This window comes from Balaenoptera physalus, assembly GCF_965194825.1.
Source record: "Balaenoptera physalus genome assembly, chromosome: 10".
Lineage (NCBI taxonomy): Eukaryota > Metazoa > Chordata > Mammalia > Artiodactyla > Balaenopteridae > Balaenoptera > Balaenoptera physalus.
The window spans coordinates 18,626,370-18,642,236 of NC_138889.1; the positions used below are offsets into that span (position 1 = coordinate 18,626,370).

Below are 15,867 nucleotides of genomic sequence, written 5' to 3' on the forward strand. Positions count from 1 at the left end.
CCATCTTAGCAGGAAAAGAGAATGCAATATGGAATAAGAGCAGCAAAGGGTAAAATAGGTTTAAAGCTACTTTCTTGGTGAGGAAAAAAATGTGACAGCAAAAGAGGAATCAAGAGGAAAATTTGATGGTTTATTGTCTGTATAATAAGATTGTTGAGCTTACAGAGAAAATAAAAGTAGCATATGCTGACCGAAAAGCCTACCCTTTCCTTGAACAACCCTGGAGTCAGCCCTACATAGTAAGTTTATAATGTTTGCTTAAGATTCCTTTTGCATCTCTAATCTCCAACTGTTAAATCTTGAACAACAATGTTATGTTTTAGCATCCCTCTCTCTCAACTCTTTTATAAATTCAAAACTTATAAAACCAGCAAGTATATGTGCTTCCTAGAAAATCCTTTTATCAAAAATCCATTCATTCAACCAGTATTTAATGAGAACCTAAAAATATGCAAGGCACTCATGGGACATGTAATGATGAGTTCTGCAGCAGAGGAACCTCTAAGATCCTACACAGAGGTTGAAAATTTGTACCTTACAGTCATGGTTTATTTGCTCCAGATTTTTAAGAATATAAAAATTCAGGAGCTTTCACATAATCATCTGGATTTCTGGCTTCGATTGAAAGATTGACGAACTGGCACCACTGGACTTGCAATCCTAAATAAAACAGGCTGGAGCTGAACGAGCCATCTTTTACAGACCAGGTACATGCTTTGCAGTGTACGATCAGCACCACCATACTGCCAACCTCGGGAGCCTCAAGATGGAGAGACATTCTTGACCCTGCCCTCTCTCTCGTCCTTCATATTCAATCAGGCAACAAGTCAGTTCAGTCTCTGCAATATCCTTTGCTTCCACCCCCTCCTTTTCACTCTAACTTCCAGGACTTTATTACCCCCTGATGAGAATTATAATAATAATAGCTAACATACATTGAGCACCACTCATTGTGTTAAGCATTGTATATGGGCCGTCTCATTTAATCCTCACATCAGCCCTATAAGATGAATTCCATCACAATCCTGATTTTACAGTAGAGAAAAGTGAGACACTAAAAGCTTAATGTCCCTGCCCAAGGTTCCACATCCTGTAAGGGCTAGAGTCTGACTCTCAAGACTATACTTTTAACCCTACAAATACTGTAAATCATGAAGATAGCTTCAAGCTTGCGTACAAGTAGCCCTGGTACCTAGAAGCCTTTCCAAGGTGTAGAAAGAAACAGAATGCTTTAAGGGGATCATTTCCCACTCCAGATCCTCAACTCCTATAAATATTCTTTCATAAAATGCACCTGCCTGCTAACTCAAGTGAGGTCTCAAAGTCCCCTTTCACCGTGACCTTTCTCTCACTGACTATCCCGCACCCATCTTCAATCTTACCAGGGTGCCTTGCCCCAGAGTATGAAACACTCTAGGAAGTAAACAGAAGGACAATTTGAAATATTGGTGTAGGTGTTGGGAAGAGTCAATAGCTTTCTCAGTTGTATAACAAACCTTTTGAGGTCCAACCCAGTTCCAGTTCCATTCCAACCTACAGAAAGATGGAGGTTGTTGCTATCCTAACAACACCCTAATAACTTTTCCTTATTGTTGTTGTAATTAACCTTCAGTGCACCACAGGCTTCAAATTCTTTGTTGCCCTGTGCTTACGCTGGGGGTTGAGATGCAGGAGGGTCTTTCCTCAGTGTCCCTGCTTCCCCCTCCACTCTCAGCCATCTCTGAGGCCAATGTCACGGTGCTGTCCCTCCACAGGTTGCAGACTGCTGCTGTGCCATTGTTCCTGGGTACTAGGCCTGGGGTGGGGGCAGGAGAGAGTGTTTTCCTGGTCCAGCCTGTCTTAGGCAGGTCCTCTGTGCCTGGATCTTTGAGAAAGCTTTTTTCAGAGCTCCCGCTCCTCCTTCCCATAGCAACCACAGTCTGCCTTGTATCCAAGGTTGGTCCCGGTGGGAGTTTCCTGCCCTGTTCATGGTGGTAGCAGACCTCTACCTACTGTCAGTATAAATCCTGGGTCCATGATGGCTTCCTGACCCTGTCCTAGAAGGAGGGGTCTTATTCTCCTACCTCCTGTCTTTGCAGGATTGGATCTTTGCTTGTGTCCTGGGAATGAGAAAGTTACATGTCCTACTCTCAAGGCAGGACATGTTGAATTTCCAATCTTCCTTCCTTAGCAATGGAGTTTTGCCTGGGCCCTGAGACCGGTTTGCAGCTTCCCCTCAAGTGATTGAAGGCTTTTGCTGAAGAGCCTTGGAAAGTCTGCAGGGCTTTATGCCTATCCCTTAGCAGCTGTCAATCCCTTCCTTCATGCCTGCACCAAGTAGGGGTACTCTCTCAATCTCCTGCCCTGCCCCCAGTCTTCCTCCTGAGCACCAGTGAAGAGCCATGAGGAAGAGCTTACGGGTGACTGTTCCTACTCTCTTCTGGAACGCCCCACCAGCACATAAACCCTCACTTGGCCTTTAACAATTCATTTACATTTTTGCTGGTTTCTTCTTTTCTTTTTCTGTTGCTCTCTTTTTCCCTAACTCTGCCAAAGATGAAAGGGTTTGTGTATCTCATCTCTTCTTGAAGGAGATTGTCCCTCCTTGGAATTTGGGTCATTTGGTTTCTTGCTACTTGAGTTCTCTGAGGTACTCAAGAAAGTTACACTTTTGTAGAATATCTGGCCTTTTCGCATTGTGAGGGTAAGAGTGTATTGTTTGCAGCTTATTACATTTTCTGTAGTCACAGAAGTCTTAGTTGACTTTTACAAATATTACTTTATTGAGGCATAAAAATATTACATATCATATAATTCACTCATTTCAAGTGTACAGTTGAAACATCTTTCCAAATGCACACACCCACCCACCACCCCGCCTCAACTGCTGTGACTGAGAGGAGTGTCATAACCCTCAGGACTGTGTTAGAACAGGAACAGTGGTTGGTAAACATTAGCCCAGAGGCAAAAGAATATTCCAGGTGTTTTGTGCCCCTGGATTTGTCCCTCCCTTGGGATCCTATAATTGTTCCCTCCTAGCTGCTCCCCTGCCTCCAGACCTCCTCCATTTCATCCTATTTTGTGTTTCATGCCTGTGCGCAACCATCACCATAAATCAGTTTTGGAACGTGTTCATCACCCCAAGATGATCCTTCATGCCGATTTACTGTTAATCCCTATTCTTGTGTCATCTTCATCCCAACCCCAAGCAACCACGGATCTAGTTTCTGTCTCTACAACCTTGCCTTTTCTGGACATTTCAAATTTCATATTGCAAATGGAATCATGAAATATGTGGTCTCTTGTAACCGAGTCTTTCATTGAGCATGATAGTTTTCAGGTTCATCCAAATCCTGGCATGTATTAGCAGTTCATTCCTTTTTATTGCTGAATTCTATTTCAGTGTATACCTATACCTAATTTTGTCTGTACCATATTCACCAGTTAAAAGACACATACGTTGTCTCCAATTTGGAAGCCATTATGAATAATGCTGCTATGAATATTTATGTGCAAATCTCTGTGTAGTTCATTGAATTTTTAGCTATACCTCTTTGTTTTATCATCAGTGGTGCTCAACTCTAGCAAGCTATGGTCTATAGTCCCAAAATGGTCCACAGCTTGTTTTTCTAAATAAAATTTTATTGGAACACAGCCCTTCATAGGCTTACATATGGTCTGTGGTCATTTTCACATTGCACTACAACAGCAGAGTTGAATACTTGTGACAGAGACACTCTGGCCTACGAAGCCTTAAATACCCCCCCAAAATCTTTTTCTGCATCTATTAAATGATCATATGGTTTTTACTCCTTAATTTGTTAACATGGTGTATTACATTGACTGAACTGCGTATATTGAAGAATCCTTGCATTCCTGGGATAAATCCCACTTGATCATGGTGTATGATCCTTTTAATGTGTTGTTGGATTCTGTTTGCTAGTATTGTATTCAAGATTTTTGCATCTATGTTCATCAGTGATATTGGTCTGTAATTTTCTTTTTTGTGTGGTATCTTTGTCTGGTTTTGGAGTCAGGGTGATGGTGGCTTCATAGAACAAATTTGGGAGTGTTCCTCCCTCTGTAATTTTTTGGAAGAGTTTGAGAAGGATGGGTGTTAGCTCTTCTCTAAATGGTTGATAGAATTCACCTGTGAAGTCATCTGGTCCTGGACTTTTGTTTGTTGGAAGATTTTAAATTACTGTTTCATATTCATTACTTGTGATAGGTCTGTTTATATTTTCTAATTCTTCCTGGTTCAGTCTTGGAAAATTGTACCTTTCCAAGAATTTGTCCATTTCTTCATGGTTGTCCATTTTATTGGCACATAGTTGTTTGTAGTAGTCTCTCATAATCCTTTGTATTTCTGCAGTGTGAGCTGTGATTTCTCCTTTTTCATTTCTAATTTTATTGATTTGCATCCTCTCCCTATTTTTCTTGATTAGTCTGGCTAAAGGTTTATCAATTTTGTTTATCTTCTCAAAGAACCAACTTTTAGTTTTATTGATCTTTGCTATTGTTTTCTTTTTTCTATTTCATTTATTTCTGCTCTGATCTTTATGATTTCTTTCCTTCTACTGACTTTGGCTTTTCTTTGTTCTTCTTTCTCTAGTTGTTTTAGGTGTAAGGTTAGATTGTTTATCTGAGGTTTTTCTTGTGTCTTGAGGTGAGATTGGATTGCTGTAAACTTCCCTCTTAGGATTGCTTTTGTTACATCGCATAGGTTTTGGGTCATTGTGTTTTCATTTTCATTTGTTTCTATGTATTTTTTTATTTCTTCTTTGATTTCTTCAGTGGTCTCTTGGTTATTTAGTAGCACACTGTTTAGCCTCCATGTATTTGTGGTTTTTACAGTTTTTTTCCTGTAATTGATTTCCATTCTCATAGTGTTGTGGTCAGAAAAGATGCTTGATACGATTTCAATTTTCTTAAATTTTCTGAGGCTTGATTTTTGACCCAAGATGTGATCTATCCTGGAGAATGTTCCATGTGCACTTGAGAAGAAAGTGTAATCTGCTGTTTTCGGATGGAATGTCCTATAAATATCAATTAAATCTATCTGGTCTATTGTATCATCTAAAGCTTGTGTTTCCTTATTAATTTTCTGTCTGAATGATCTGTCCATTGGTGTAAGTGAGGTGTTAAAGTCCCCCACGAATATTGTGTTACTGTCGATTTCCTCTTCTATAGCCTGTTAGCATTTACCTTATGTATTGAGGTACTCCTATGTTGAGTGGATATATATTTATAATTGTTATATCTTCTTCTTGGATTGATCCCTTGATCATTATGTAGTGTCCTTTCTTGTCTTTTGTAACATTCTTTATTTTAAAGTCTATTTTATCTGATATGAGTATTGCTACTCCAGCTTTCTTTTGATTTCCATTTGCATGGAATATCTTTTTCCATCCCCTCACTTTCAGTCTGTATGTGTCCCTAGGTCTGAAGTGGGTCTCTTGTAGACTTCATATATATGGGTCTTGTTTTTGTATCCATTCAGCTAGCCTGTATCTTTTGTTTGGAGCATTTAATCCATTTACATTTAAGGTAATTATCGATATGTATCTCCCTATTACCATTTTCTTGATTGTTTTGGGTTTGTTATTGTAGGTCTTTTCCGTCTCTTGTGTTTCCTGCCTAGAGAAGTTCCTTTAGCATTTGTTGTAAAGCTGGTTTGGTGGTGCTGAATTCTCTTAGCTTTTGCTTGTCTGTAAAGGTTTTAATTTCTCTCCATCAAATCTGAATGAGATCTTTGCTGGGTAGAGTAATCTTGGTTGTAGGTTTTTCTCTTTCATCACTTTAAGTATATCCTGCCACTCCTTTCTGGCTTGCAGAGTTTCTGCTGAAAAATCAGCTGATAACCTTATGGAGATTCCTTTGTATGTTATTTTTTGCTTTTCCCTTGCTGCTTTTAATATTTTTTCTTTGAATTTAATTTTTGATAGTTTGATTAATATGTGTCTTGGTGTGTTTATCATGTATGGGACTCTGTGAGCTTCCTGGACTTGGTTGACTATTTCCTTTCCCATGTTAAGGAAGTTTTCCACTATAATCTCTTCAAATATTTTCTTAGACCCTTTCTTTTTCTCTTCTTCTTCTGGGACCCCTATAATTCAAATGTTGGTGCATTTAGTGTTGTCACAGAAGTCTCTGAGATTGTCTTCAATTCTTTTCATTCTTTTTTCTTTATTCTGCTCCTCGGCAGTTATTTCCACCATTCTGTCTTCCAGCTCACTTATTCATTCTTCTGCCTCAGTTATTCTGTTATTGATTCCTTCTAGTGTATTTTCCATTTCAGTTATTGTGTTGTTCATCTCTGTTTGTTTGTTCTTAAATTCTTCTAGATCTTTGTTAAACATTTCTTGTATTTTCTCAATCCGTGCCTCCATTGTATTTCCGATATTCTGGATCATCTTTACTATCATTACTCTGAATTCTTTTTCAGGTAGGTTGCCTATTTCCTCTTCATTTATTTGGTCTTGTAGGTTTTAACCTTGCTCCTTCATCTGTAACATATTTTTTTGTCATCTCATTTTTTTTGATGAGTGGGATTGTGTTCTTGTCTTACTGGTTATTTGGCCTGAGCCTTCCAACACTGGAGCTTGTGGGCTGTTTGGTAGAGCTGGGTCTTGGTGCCAAGATGAGGATCTCTGGGAGACCTCACTCCATGGAATATTCCCTGGGGTCTGAGGTTCTCTGTTAGTCCAGTGGTTTGGACTCCGAGCTCCCACCACAGGAGCTCTGGCCTGACCCCCAGCTCGTGAACCAAGACCCCACAAGCCTCACAGTGCAGCAAAAAAAAAAAAAAGAAGAGAAAGAAAAAGAAAGAAGGAGCAGAACAATAACGAAGAGTAAAATATAAAATAAGGGTAGAAAACTAACAGATACGTTAGAAAGAATTAAAAAATTAAAATATAGATGAAACAACAACCAGAAGGTAAAACAGAACCACAATAGTAAAAAAGAGGAGAAAAAAAAAAAATAATGCCGGAAAAGGCCTTGGCTGTGGGGGGTGTGGCTTAGGCAGGGGCGGGGTTTAGGTGGTTGGTGGGGCCTATGCTTAGGACCCACTGGGCCAGAAGAGGCCCTGGGGGAGGGTGGGTGCTTAGGCTTAATGCAGCAGGAGGGGCCCAGGAGTGCCTCTGGACTTAGAGGTCGGAGAACCAGGTCCAGGACCGCAGCAGGTTCACTGGGCCTGAGTAGGCAGGGGAAATGCTAGGTGCATTCCCCCTGTTGCTCCAATCCTGGAGGGCCCCTCCCCATTGGCCTCTCTTCTTCTTCCGCCCTCCCTCCCTCCTATTCCTCTAGGAGCCATGCTGCCAGAGGTGGCCCCAGAAGGTAGGGGACCAGACCTGGAAGCCCAACAGGCTTCCCTGGGAGGAGTGGGTGGGGGAAATACCCTCTGCATCTCCCCTGATCTTCCAATCCCAGAGGGCCCCTCCCTGTCTGCCTCTACTCCTCTTCCCCCCTCCTCCCTCCCTCCCTCTTATGCCCCTAGGACCCCCAGAGCTGGAGGGGGCCTCAGAGAACAGAGAACCAGGCTCAGGAGCCCAGCAGGCTTCCCAGGGCCCGAGTGGGTGGGGGAAATGCCCACTGCACCTTCCCTGATCTTCTGGTCCTGGAGGGTCACCCCCCACCATATGCCTCTCTTCCTCTTCCCCCCTCCTCCCTCCCTCCCATGCCCTGACCCACGAGGCCAGAGGGGGCCCTGGAGAATGAAGGACCAGGCTGGGACCCAGTAGGCCCCCAGGCCGAGTGGGCAGGGGAAACACCTGCCACACCTACCCTGATCCTCTGATCCTGAAGGGGCCCACCTGGTCCACCTCTCCTCTTCTCCCCCCACCTCCCTCCTACACCCCTAGGACCAACATGGCCCAGAGGGGGCCATGGAGGGCAGGGGATCCAGCCCAGGAGCCCAACAGGTTTCCCGGGCCGAGTGAGTGGGAGAAACACCTGCCCTGCCTCCCCTGATCCTCTGAGCCCCTAAGGGTCCCTCCAGGCGTGGGAACCCCTCCCCCCTCCCAGCCACCCCTCAGGGGCACCAGTCCTGTCCGGCCTCCACTTCTCCTCCCCCCTCACCCCCCCCAACATCCTACCTGGTTGCTTGGGGGTTCCTCCCATCTCCTTGGGCATCAAGGTCCCCTACCAGTGTCCAGCAGGCACCCTAGTTGTAGGGAGACTCAAACTCCGTGTCTTCCCACACTGCCATCTTGACTCCACCCCCCAATACCAGACTATCTTAATTGCAATTGTTTTTTAATAAATTGTTATCTGGTAGGATAGGCCCTTTATTTTAAGCTTCTTCTACAGGTTTGGTTTCCTACTTTTGGATTCTTGCTCTTCCATATAATAATTAGTCATCGTATAGAGGTCTGATGGAATTTGGAGGAGAATTGCAATCCACATGATATTAAACTTTCTTATTCATAAACATGACATACCATTTCATTTATTCAGGTCTTCTTTTATGTCCTTCAGTGTTTTACAATGTTGCCCATAAAAATGTTTTATATCCTGTTTTAATTTTAGATGTTACTGCAAATAGAATTTTTTACTATTATATTTTTAATTGGTCATTATTACTGCTTAGAATACAATTGATTTTATATGTTGATTAGTTTCCTAGGGCTGCCATAACAAAGTACAATAAACTGTGTGGCTGAAACCACATAAATTTATTCTTTCACACTTTGGGAGGCTAGAATCTGAAATCAAGGTGTCAGTAAGATGACACTCCCTCTGAAGGCTCTAGGGAAGAATCCTTGCTCACCTGCCTCAGCTTCTAGTGGCCCCAGGCATTTCTTGGCTTCTGGCAACAGACTCCAATCTCTGCCTCCATCTCCACATGGCCTCTTTCGCTCTGTGTCCTCTTTTCTTTTTACAAGGACACCAGTCATTGAACTTTGGGCCTAACCTAAATTGAGAATGATTCCATCTTGAGATCCTTAACTAATTACATCTGCAAAGACCCTATTTCTAAATAAGGTCACAATCTGAGATTCCAGGTGGACATGAATTTTGGGTGGACACTATTCAACTCACTTACAATCTTATATCAAACAACTTGACCAAATTTTCTTATTATTTCTAATAGTTTGTGGATTATCATATCTTTTATGTCATCTTCAAACAGACAATTTTCTCATTTTCTGTCTCTTCTGTCATTCCTTTTTTGTTCCCCCTTAGGTCTTCTTACTTTTGCTACAACTCCAGGAAAATATTGAACAAAAGTTGTAATGACAAGCAACTTTAATTTGTTCCTAACTTGAGTATGAATTCTTCTAAAATTTCACAGGTAAGTGTAATATAATATTTGATGTAGGGCTTTAATAAACATCCTGTATTATACTAATCAAGTTTCCTTCAATTCCTAGTTTGCTAAGAGGTTGTTTTTACATTGTTGTGTTTTCAAATTATGAATGAGTGTTGCATTTTATTGTCTTTTTTTTCAGCATCAATTGAAATGATCACATTCCTTTTATCTAACTGTTAATGTAGTTGTCAGGGAGGAAAAATTGTTCCTCTATCCTCCTGCGTTCAGCAGCTGGAGTCCTATATATTTTGTCTTTTTCTCTTGATCAGATTTATTAGAAAGTTGCTCATTTTTAGTTTTGTTCTAAGAATTGGCTTTTTATTCTGTTGATCATTTCTATTGTTTCTTTGTTTTATCTCTTATTAGGATCTGCTCCTACATTTGTGATTTCCTTACTTCTACTTTCTTCAGGTTTACTATGCTGTTCTTTTTCTATTCCTGACTTGGACATCTAGCTCATTTAGTGTTAATTCTTATTGCTATTTAATAGCTGCATTTACAGTTATATATTTCCCCCTCAGTACAACTTGGTGGCTTTCCACAACATTTGACATAAAGTACTTTCATTGCTATCCACTGTCAAATATTTTATGATTTCATTGTCCTTTACATATAAATGATGAATTTAAAAGTTGTTGAGATTTCCCTTGTGACTCAGTATTTTTGATTTTCACACGTACTTGAAAATAATGTAGTGTCTCTGTTTGTTTCCTTGGTTTTTACCCACCATTCTGGGATTCTTATTAAATATGGATATTGACATTTTTATTTCTTTGCTCCATATCTTTTAACTTGTCTTTCACATTCTTTCAACTCCTTCTTGATGATTTCTGGAGAGTTCTTCAACCTGATCTTCCAGGTTACTAATTTGATTTTTGTATACATTCTACTCTTGCACTCTACTCTTATTTAGTTTGGTTATTATATATTGTAGACCGAGACTCTTCCACTAGTTCTTTTTTTTTTTTTTTTAATTTATTTATTTATGGCTGTGTTGGGTCTTCGTTTCTGTGCGAGGGCTTTCTCTAGTTGCGGCAAGTGGGGGCCACTCTTCATCACGGTGCGCGGGCCTCTCATTATCGCGGCCTCTCTTGTTGCGGAACACAGGCTCCAGACGCACAGGCTCAGTAATTGTGGCTCACGGGCCTAGTTGCTCCGCAGCATGTGGGATCTTCCCAGACCAGGGCTCGAACCCGTGTCTCCTTCATTGGCAGGCAGATTCTCAACCACTGCGCCACCAGGGAAGCCCAGTTCTTCTTTATGACTGCTCATTTGTGCTTTACAGTCAGGCAATTGGTATCTCTTCTCTCTCTCGAATGATATTTATTATGCTTAATTCTAATTCTTGCTCTATGTGGCCCATTACTTTTCTCCTTTTTTATATAGTGATTGTGCTCTTCAGATGTCTCATTATTTTTTCCTGTGAGGTCACATTTCCCTGGAATTATTGGCTATTAAAGGTAATGTCTTCCTAGGAGAACAGGCCAAATTCCAAGCCTTAGCTTGTGCCACTGGTAGTGAATTTGCAGGGGTTCTTAAAAGGATTCTTTAGTACTAAGAGCCTGTTTTGATCTGTCCTCAACAATTTTCCATTCTGTTACTCACACACCCAACCCTAAGTGACTTTTCTGTACCTCCACCCAAGTACGGTTTTCCCAAGAGCTGTCGTCCTCTTATGATCTTAGTCATCTAAACCAGAGGTTCTCAACCAAAGGAGGTATTTGGAAATGTGTGAGGGAAATTTGGGGGTTGCTCTATTGACACTGGGTTACTACAGGCATTTAGGGCAAGGGGCTGGGGTACTAAGCATGCATTATTATAATGCATAGAAAAATCCCACACAATGAAGGACTGTCCCAAACAGAATGACAGTAGTGCCCCCAGTAGTGACGGGGTGGAAGTTAAAGTTTAGGACTAGCTCATTCGTTTGCACAGGTAGGTTTCTCCTCTGTACTCTCAGGGTCCCCTAGTGGTGCCTGATGCTACTACACTGCCCCCAGTCAGGTGCTCGGAGAGATGCTATTTCTCTGCCCTACAGTAGCAAGGTGGCAATCAATGGTCTAACCAGGGTATTATAAGGAGATTAAAAGGACTCAGAATGCTCACCTCAATCTTTACCCTGCCCATGGCTTCCAGCTGTTTCCTGCCCTGGGTTGGCTTCCTCTCCCCAAACCCTCACCTCCATCAGGCACAACAGAACCCAGTTATCTTGGACTTCCTAGGGATATCTCACAGTTTTTATTAATATCTCAAATACATCACCTCCTCTCACTTCTGTGGCATCTCCAGGGCTGGATCAAGTGAGTGAATCAGCACCCTCTATTAGTATCCCATCCTGCTACCTCACAGGAACACTGATTATTAACAATATATGAAAAAAAAGTACATGGAAAACTAATTTTGAAAAACGAGAGCAACAAAAGGAGATTCACCCCAGCAGATAATAAGATATTGTATCTTTATATTTGTATAAAGCCATGTTTTTTAAAAAAGCAAAATGAAACCCAAAAGAATAACATTTACAGAAAAATAGACCAAACAAGATTATAAAGCCCAGAAATATACCAGGTATAGATGGCAACATGAAATGATAGAAGTGGCAGCACCAATCTGTGTGAACATGATAGGCTATTTGGTAAGTTATTTAGTAGATGATTTGGGGGGAAATGAACCATTTCATGAAGAAATATATTATTTTCTCCACTTGAGAAAGCTTTTAAACTCTTTCTCTTGAAATAATTTTACAATTACAGAAAAGTTGCAAAAATAGTACAGAGAGCTCTCATATACCCTTCAGCCAGCTTCTCTCAATAATAACATCTTGTGTAACCATTGTGCAATGTTCAAAATCAAGAAATTAACATCGGTAGATTAGTAGCTAAACTACAGACTTTGTATGAATTTCACCAGTGTTTCCACGAATGTCCTTTCTCTGTTCCAGAACCCAATCTAAGGCAGCCACATTGCATTCAGTCATCGTGTCTCCTAAGTGTCTTCCAATCTCTGAAAGCTGCTTAATTTGGCATTATTTTTCATGATCACTACACTTTTGAATAGTATTGTCAGTTGGTCAAATGTCCCTCAATTTTGTCCTATCTAATATTTTCTCATAATTAGATTGGGGTCATGCATTTTTCTCAAGAAAACCACAGAAGTGGTGTGCCCTTCTCGGTACAACATCATGAAAGGAGATACATCTTATTACTGCTGATATTAACCTTGACCACTTGCGTAAGCCGGTGTCTGCTGATTTTCTCCCTAAAGTTACTATTTTTCACTTTGAAATTAATAAATGTATTGGTGGAAAGATATTCTTGTTTCTCCTCAAACTTTCACCCAGTGGTTTTAGGATTCATCAGCAGATCTTGACTATTCCAACTATTCCTGCAGTGTTCTAATGCAGAGAAATGATGTACCTTGACAATGGATCTGTTTATATTAGGAAATGGAATACTTTTCATTCTGAAATGTCTGTATTTAAGTTGCTCCACTTCATTCATCTTTTTCATAATAAAAAAGGGGCATACACTTGCTTTACGATCATATAACTAAAAGCGTCTTGAGTAGTATAAGCATTCCAGTCAACCCTGAAGGCCAAGACTTCTTGCAGAATTTTAAAATAAGTTCCTCTTCATTCTACGTTGGAGGTAAAGTCCCAGCCGGGCAAACCTGTTACTCAATGTTTGGTCAAAAACTGACTAGGTGGCCAGATGTCCGTATTCTCTTGTTCAAGCTGTGCAAATCCATCCAAGTTGTTCAGGAAACCAGACACATCCCTGTCTGAACAAGCACATTCATTTACTTATCCACAAAAATCCCTGGACACGTGCTGCTAGGATCACTAAAATATCAAAGTCAAGGACATTTGAAAAAGATGCTCACAGTTTTCTTGTGTGTCACTTTTTCATCTTCTTGGAAAACACGTTGTTTCCTGCTGCCAGTGAATAAAAATCTAATAACTTGTTTTTGCAATATGTGTACTAGCTGGTTTCATGTAATTTGGCCAGTGTCTCACATTTTAGAATTGAATCCTGTCTGAGAATTTGGAGGGTGAGATAAAAGTCTTCCTCCCAGCCCCCCAACATGCTCCAGTGCCTCACAGAGATGGAAAGCACTGCTGAGGACCTAACTGAAAGAGCCTTCAGGACATGATTCAGCCCTGGTAGTGAGCTGGGAACAACCCCAGCAGCTGGCACAGGTTTTCGTTGTGCCCCACCAGTAGTGCCTTTCTGCCTCTGCTTCTCCTACTTCTGCTGTGAACATCTAACTAAGTTCTACTCTCTGTCTTCTCTGCTTTGTGGGTCCTGCTGCCTTGTGTCTTCTGCTATCTCATGCCTGCTGGCAGTACCTTGGAGTGGATAAAAATGCAGCTCTGGAGATCTGGCTTCATGGCCTGCCTCTTCCAGGTGCTGATTCTGTGAACTTAGTTAATGTTTAAACATCCTGTACCGCACTGTCCTCATCTGAAAATGGTGATGACCTCATAGTGTAGTTCTGAGGGTTAAGTGGGTTAGTGCATGAAAAGCACTAGAACAGTGCCTGGTAAGTCCTCCAATAAATGTTAGCTGTTGCTATTTGATCCGTGAGTCTCTTCCGTCTACACCCACCGACCTCTTCCTTCTCCACATGTATGTGTCTCTTTCAAACTCCAGCAACTAGGAGATCTGAATGTACGCAGTCACCATTGAAAGGGAGAATCCATATTTGGCAGGCATCTCATGCCAAGTTTGAAACAGGTGCTCATCTCTGTTACAGGTGGCCAGGTAACAATGACTTAGGCATAATGAAGCAGATTTAAATCACTGTTTCACCACCTTTTTCAAAGAGAGCTCTGGGCATGGCAGTCCCTCTGAACTTCATACACTTTCGCACAATACCTGAAAATGGCACAGAGGCCATGGTGATCTGTTACTAGTAAATCTGGGGCCATGGTGAGTTATCTACTCACGTGTCTGCCTCAGCATTGACCTTCCCCCCACCCCCACCCCCCCATCAACATGGCTGAGCTGCACAGCCTGTGCCCGCCCTTCTTCATTACATTAGTGACATAGAGTCCTATGCCAAGTTCTCACTGCTGGAACCTTGAGACTTCTTGCTATTGCATCTTCTTTCATCCTTCCTCTCCTTGTACTCAGATCCCATGGACACAAGACTTCCCACCATTCAGTGCAGCCTCCTTGGCAATGGGGTGCATCTTGTTTGATTCCTGAGGCCACGGCAGCCACTTCCCTAACTTGTGGTTGAGTCCCCACTGCGTGTTTCCTGGATATCTACTCTTTGCTGTGCCCGTTTTGCTTGGGCTCCTTTAGACCCCCGCCAAGGTAAGACTACTCTTACCCTATTCACACCCCCAAAGAATTGATGCTCTCCTGGGTTATATTTTATTGTGTGAACTCATGGCTCTATGTTCCTACTTCTGACTGAGCTCTCATGTTCAGACTACTCATTTAGACCCATAAATGTAAGGGAAAGGAAACTGCTCAAAGATGATGAGGAAACCACATACGAACTGCAAAGAGCCCATATATCGTGCTCACACCAGGCTTTTGAGCAAACTGAAAGAAAACGTGGTTAAAAAAAAAGAAAGAAAAAGAAAAAAAGAGCCTTTTCTTTTAAGTATATTGAACAATAAATATATGAACCACAGGATCTACCTGAACTTGGTTCTACCATATGTATTGGAGTCACGCTGAGTAGTGAAAAGTGCTCTGAATCAGAGGTCAAAGTGGCAGGAATCCTGGTCTCAGCTCTGTTTCAAAGCTCACTGGATGACCTGGACAAATCATTTAAACTCTCCTCTGTGCTCCCAGCTCCTCAAGTCAAGCATTTCTATTAAACCAACCTCAGGTTAACATTAAATATCAAGATTGATATGACTAAAGCAAAATTAAAATCCATAAATCCGTGTGTCTCAGAGTAGGCTGTGAACTTGGGTGGTTGCTGGCACCGGTCTCCTACGGAGCAGCCAAACCAGACCTACTGCAAATATTTATCTCTTGTTAGAGACTCCCTAGAGAGGAAGTGAGCAACTTGGACCAGTCATATAAGGTTAAAACAGCTTTTCCTAATAAGAACCTGCAGTATAAAAAAACAAACAAAACAACTAATACTAAACTTTCATTGGGTTATTTGTATGGAAATATGTTAATATAAATGTTTCAGACATTACATGAAATTCCTAAAAATCTTATATTTGTATTTGTATGGAAATATGTATGGAAATATGTTAATATAAATGTTTCAGACATTACATGAAATTTCTAAAAATCTTATATGTTCTGGTATAATGTTATAAGTAATAATCCTAGTTATTACTTTAAAATGTATATCTCAGAAATAACTAATTTTCTTTTCAACTGCATTATTATGAACTTTCATCAAATCTTTTACCGTGGTCATTTTTAAGTCTTTTGTCATTTACAGACAGTTCTGGGTGTACTCTGATGATTTTGCAAATATGTTCCTATAAAAGGGTTTCATCTTCAAGAAATTCATGGAAAAGACTCTGACAAGTACAGGTTTCTGGTAACTGACTGTACTGCTGAACTGAATGAATAAGCATTTTCAGAACTCTG

The 15,867-nt window shown here is 41.0% G+C and overlaps 1 protein-coding gene and 1 long non-coding RNA gene across 2 annotated transcripts in view; one reads left to right on the top strand and one right to left on the bottom strand.

Annotated features, from left to right (window-relative positions):
- NXPE2 (neurexophilin and PC-esterase domain family member 2) overlaps positions 1–15,867 on the bottom strand; it is a 95,401-nt gene that overhangs the window by 65,144 nt on the left and 14,390 nt on the right.
- LOC309637116 overlaps positions 8,122–15,867 on the top strand; it is a 276,838-nt gene continuing 269,092 nt past the window's right edge. The window contains exon 1 of the long non-coding RNA XR_014250418.1: positions 8,122–10,285. This is a non-coding gene — a long non-coding RNA (uncharacterized lncRNA). The remainder of the gene's footprint in view (positions 10,286–15,867) is intronic.